We start from the raw sequence: 6,000 nt of genomic DNA on the forward strand, positions 1-6,000 counted from the left end.
TTTCCCTCAAAGCTGGCGTTTCTCAAGTTGCTCCTGTTGGGATTGTTTGTTCCAGACCCTAGTTTCCTCTGCCGCAGAAGGCCACACAAGAGGCTCACTGGTATCTGGTAGTGAGTTTCAGCCTGGCCTGACGAGTTCAGTGTACCCGAATTCATTAATGTCATAAACTGTGTCGGTTATGTCACATAACGTATCATTGGAAAAGTAATAACATATTGATCATTAATATTCTTGCATGATGTATGTACGGTAAACATCCAAGGCGCAATACAAATATGAAGGAAATGTGGAACTAAAATGTATTTGCCAGACAAGTCTGGGGAGTGGGTAAACTGGTCTCTTTCAGATAACGGACAAGCCAACACCTCTAGCCAGGTGGCAGCAGAGTCGAATAGCAATCACCTGGCAATCAGAGAGGGCAGAAAAAGATCAATTTGCATTTTAGCAAACACCAGTAGGGAAGAAATAAGCATGGAAATTCCTTCACTACCAGACTCCAGGTCTCCTTTCTCTCAGCTTGAATGAATTTTATTTGGGTGTGTGTGGGAGGGTAACCTTCAGAAGAATTCTTTTCAAAGGTTCATTGGACTATAAAAGAGAACGCAAAGAATCCCAAGGTATCTTTCACACAAGACAATAAAGAACCTCAGCACTTTTGGACTTTATGGGAGATTCTGACCACACGGAGGGCAGTGGAGGGAGGAGGTGGGTGAGATCAGCAGTCTTGCTGGAAGGAAATGTAGTAAGAATCTTAACATTGAAGCAAGACTGTAATTTTAAGTCTTAGTTTCTAGAAAGCATTTTTCACTTTTATTCACTTGTAACCATTTCTAACTCTATCCTTTATACCTGAAATTTAAAATCCTATCTCCTTTTGTTAAAACTAGTTTTACTTTTAATCTAAACTGACCTAGTGCTGTGTTGGAATTGAAGTGTTTGTTAACGCCAATTAAAGTGATAAGGAACTCATTTTGTCTTTTCAGATGAGAATATGAACCCTATCATTCCTCTGAATGGTCTAGGAAAGTCCTGGAAATTGCAGAGCACATGTTTTTGGGAAAATTCTGAACTGGAGAGTGTTGGGGGTCATCTTGCCAGGTGTAGCCACAGTTGGTGGATACCAGAGTGTGATTGAATGTAACAAACAGGCTGCATCAGAGTTGCTGAACCGGAGCTGCTTAACACAAAGACACTCAGTGCATGCTTGTCTGCCAGTTGTTTGTATCCAGGCTGTCAGCCACAGCAGCAGAGCATTTGAAGGAAGCATTGCTGGGCAGGCAGTGACACTTTCTGGTCACTCCTGATTGGTCTGGATTATACCCCAGAATGTGACAGTGGGTCAACAGAAGAACCTTTCCACCGTATTATACCCCTGTTCTTGGGGAAAATAACCAGTATTTCAGATATGGTTGTGTGGTAACCATGGGTAGAACTGACATGTTAATGGTGACTGCTGTATTTGAACAGCCTGTTAGGTGCTGTTGTGATAGCTGGGCCTACAAATGTATCCCCTAATTGTGAGCTCAATTGTAAAAAGTGAGTGAAAGTTCATAAAATGTCACAATAACCTATCACAACAAAAATTGATGGGAAAATTATGAAAAGGAGACAGAAATACTGAATTAATGCAAACAAAAGGGCCTACTAATATATTGGATGAACTGTGTTAAGAGCATGATTGGGGGAAAAAGCTGGCTACTATTATGTTCTCTGACTGAAAGACAAAAGAGGAGGAAATGAGGTGTGTATACCTGCCACCCCCACCATCTCCTGGGATCCCAGGATCCAGTGCAACAACATTGTGCCTTTGTTATCCTGATCCTGAGAGATGTCCTGACCAGACTGGGCCAGAGAAGGGGACCCAAATGTCATCTCCACCTCCTTTGGCTCCAGCTAAATCCCAAATACCACCTGGCATGTGAGACTTGATCTCCCACATCCCCCAATTTGTTCCTTTCCTTCCCTACCTTATTACGTCTCTTTCCTCTGTCTCCCTCTTTTCCTTCTTTTTAAGAGCTAGGACTGTATATTTTGTCATGCTTCTGTGACCAAGGAGGCAGCTCAAAGCAACGCCCCAACTAGTCTGATGGTGATACAATTTGCCAGGGCTCGGAGTGGCTGATAAGATTGTGTACCATTCTTGTGTCTCTCCAGCAATGAGGTCCCCAGTAAAAGTCAACACCAGAAACAGAAGCTTCATTTTCTATCTTTGTGGTACCTTTCTCACCCCTTTTGTGTGTTTGTCTTGCTTTATCTTCTAGAAAACGGGATCGGACTAACAACAACAACTCCAGCCCATCTCAGCTAACTTCTCTTTTCCCCAAGGTCAGCTCTTACCACCCAGGAGACTGCCAATCCCAGGGTTTTTATTCCTTTTACAGACTCTTTCTAGTTTAACATTGGACAGTTTCAGGGTCACGTTAACACCTTTGACTCATCTTATTTCATCTACATTAATCTTCTTCGGCTATCCCTCGATGCGAGGATCATGTCTGCCAAGGGGGCGTTCATTGGTGAGATTTTAAGTGGCTGAGGAGCCCAATTCTTGCCCTGCAGATTTTCCCACAGAAGTGGCAGGTGTAATCTTGGAGGAGACGTAGTAGTTGGCTGGAGTGTCGTGCCCTTTCTTTCCTCCTTTGTCGCTTCTCTGTCTCATGAGCACATCTGTTCCCCTCAAAGGGGGCTGTGGCTTGGTGAATGGTGTGGCACCGTGTTCTGTTCCGTGCCAAGACCTCCCAGTTTGTTGTGCCTTCCTTTTTAAGATGTACTTTCAGTATGTCTTTGAAGTGCTTCCACTGCCCTCCATGAGTCCTTCTTCCCTAACTTAACAGAGAAGAGAGTACTTGTTTTGGGACACAACGGTGGTAGTAAGGCCTCTATCTAATTTACAAGTATACACTGAATATTTCTGTCATATGCACTGTACATAAGCAATTGCATATGCCTACTTATGAAAATGTCTTAAAATAGCTTTCTTTGAGCTCATGATGAATCCACTACAGTTATGTCTTTTCACACAGTTAAATTTCTCTGAAGTCTACACAAAGGGAAGGTTTTTTTTCCAGACTGAATACAGTGTGGTTTTTAAAAGACATTCTGATTTAAAATTGTTAAAGAAAGGAAATCTGATTGAAAGAATAAAAATCAGTACATTCCTGTCAGCTGGGAAGTTGCATGAATCTAGCTTTCTGAAACATCAAAGACTCCAGGACGTGTATAAGAATGAGCACAATCTCTGCATGCACCCAACACAGCTCTCTGACTCTGTAGCTGGCATCCAAAGAACTTGATGACAAAGTTTCCTTTACCTTGGCTAAACTTGCTGCCAATCAGTTGCCTTGGATGGGTGCAGAAGAAGACAGATGATTAACTTCTCTGACCTTCTGTGCTACAAACATTTTCTTCCAAGTAGGACCTTCTTTATAAGACCTCAGAATCAATTTTTAAGGTATGTTACATCTTGCTTTTCTTCCAATGATTTCAATCAGGTTTAAACCAAGAGCTCAAGAGGTGAAAGACTGGTGCATTAACTTGAAATAATAATATATGGAGATATACCTATCTCATAGAACTGGAAAGGATGCTGAAAAGTCATCAAGTCCAGCCCCCTGCCTTCACTAGCAGGATGAAGTACTGATTTTGCCTCAGATCCCTAAGTAGTCCACTCAAGGATTGAACTCATAATACTAGGTTTAGCAGACCAATGCTCAAACCACTGAGTTATCCTACCCCCCAGCCCTAACAGTCTCCTTTGTTTGGAAAGTTGGCAATTATGACATTTTTGGGGAAAAGGGAAAGTTTGAAGAATACCAACAAAACATTTCCTATTTGCAAAGCTGGCAAACTTGAGTTTACTTTTTTTTTCTTGGCAGTGATGCATCTGGAACTTTTTTTGGCTTTTTTTGGTATGGCACCTACTGTGCTAGTTTAGCCTTCCTCCACTTTTTTCTCTTCTTGACAGTTTTTCTGATAACTTAGTCCCTGACCTTACATATATGTTTAACTTTAAGCATGTAAGCAGTCTCATTGGTGAAGCTGATTTTAAGGTGTAAGTATTAGCAGGATCAAGGCCTAATGAAGCCCCTATCTATGATTAAGTCAGGTGCTACCAAGCAAAGGTATGCTGTAACCTATAAGCAATTTTGATGTTTAACTCACACTGATGATAGATAATCATTACATTCATTGTTCAAAACATTACATGTAAAAGTTATGGGACGTGGATCGATAATATAAGCGGTACAAAGAAATGCAACAGGACAAAGCAGGCTGTCAAATATATACAGAAAGTCAACAGAAATCATGAATAATGTGGGAGAAGCAGATATTTTGCAGCTGCTTTTAGATAGAAGCAGAATGTGGAAAGTAAGTTTCTGGTGTCTTTCTGTTTATAATTGTTACTGAATAGCCTCTTTCCCTCTAAAACAGGCTCTAACTTTATGTATTTTTCTTAAATTTCCAAAATACAAAATGCTAACAAAGTTAATAACATTCTGCAGTAAGCAGTATGCAAACTCCCCTTGTTTGTCTGAATTAAAAAAAACCCAACCAAACAACAAAATAAACCCTTCAGATTAACAGAGCCTTGGCACATCTTTACAGCTGCATGCTGTGGGATTCTTTACCAGTTAACATTTCCATATATCCAAACATATGGATGAATTAAGCATGGGAGAAGCAGGCCTGACTGTAATTACATTAAGCATTTTTGGCAAGAAGGAAAAGTTTGTCCTACTAGTCAGATATCTTTAAGTTACAATTTCACAGATCTGCCAAGTTTCATAGCTTTACAATGGGGCATATGGGGCCTGATTGGTTGCCAGGGGATGGTGTGAAGGCCAAAAGTATAACTGGGTTCAAAAAAGAATTAGATAAGTTCATGGAGGATAGAACCATCAATGGCTATTAGCCAGGATGGTCAGGAATGCAACCCCATGCTCTGGGTGTCCCTAAGCCTCTGACTGCCAGAAGATGGGACTGGATAGATCTCTAGATAATTGCCCTGTTCTGTTCATGCCCTCTGAGGCATCTGAAAATAGTCACTGTTAGAAGACAGGATACTGGGCTAGACGGACCATTCGTCTGACCCAGTATGGCCGTTCTTATGCGCTTATTCCAAAATCCAGTGAAGTTCATGGAAAGGCTCCCACTGGCTTTAGTGGCCTTTGGATCAGGACTATTCTTCCTAAATAGGCCACACTTGGCCAAAGCGAATGTGCTTTTCTAACAGAAAATGTTTTGTTAGCACAACTGATAATTTTTATTCCTTGGTGAATTTGTTTTTTTAAAAAAGAATAAAACCTAATTCAGGCTGGTTAAAATAAACGTGATTTTTTTTTAAAAACTTGGGGCTTACATTATATGAAACGCTAAGCTTCCAAGACCTTATATAAACCACACTGGGAGAAAAATACAATATTCATACACTTATGAATCCTCATGAGCCCGTCTATTGTTTTTGAATCAAGCCTCTTTTCTGTGACCCTTCCACCTCTACTACTTCATAATTTTTAAACTTACTTTAAAAGTCCTTAATTTAGAAAAATAAACCTTCAGTCAACTCTGTCCCTGATGCCTTTCTATACTATAATGTATTTTTGAGTCATAAATCTTCTCCCTGACAGGTCTCTGATGATGCATTGCATTAATACATCATAATGACAATGCTGATGATGTATTAGATATCTATTTCCTGGAAGGGATATCACCTTTACTTTCTATTTTACAGCACTGGAGGTGAGGTGGAGTGGAGTGGAGTGGAGTGGGGGAGTTGTGTGCACACATGTGCGCATGTTCTTTACCCAAAAAGGGGAAAACCCAGGAGAGAATTTGGAATTCATTTGATCACCCTCTTTGGAACAAAAGGAGAGTAAGAGAAATCAAAGATGTCCCCTGCAGATAAGCAGTTCCTACTGCCTTCTTTCAAAGAACAATATGACTGTCTGGTTGTTCCTAAGAAAGTTCAGGATATTATTGCTGAAAGCTGAGGAGGGAAAAGTG

The 6,000-nt window shown here is 40.7% G+C and overlaps 1 long non-coding RNA gene across 1 annotated transcript in view; it reads right to left on the reverse strand.

Moving 5' to 3' along the window:
• LOC120401545 overlaps window positions 1-5,568 on the reverse strand; it is a 28,392-nt gene extending 22,824 nt beyond the window's left edge. Inside the window, exon 1 of the long non-coding RNA XR_005596525.1 lies at window positions 5,521-5,568. This is a non-coding gene — a long non-coding RNA (uncharacterized LOC120401545). The remainder of the gene's footprint in view (window positions 1-5,520) is intronic.
• Window positions 5,569-6,000: the final 432 nt, after the last annotated feature.

Source organism: Mauremys reevesii, linkage group 3 (genome assembly GCF_016161935.1).
Source record: "Mauremys reevesii isolate NIE-2019 linkage group 3, ASM1616193v1, whole genome shotgun sequence".
NCBI lineage: Eukaryota > Metazoa > Chordata > Testudines > Geoemydidae > Mauremys > Mauremys reevesii.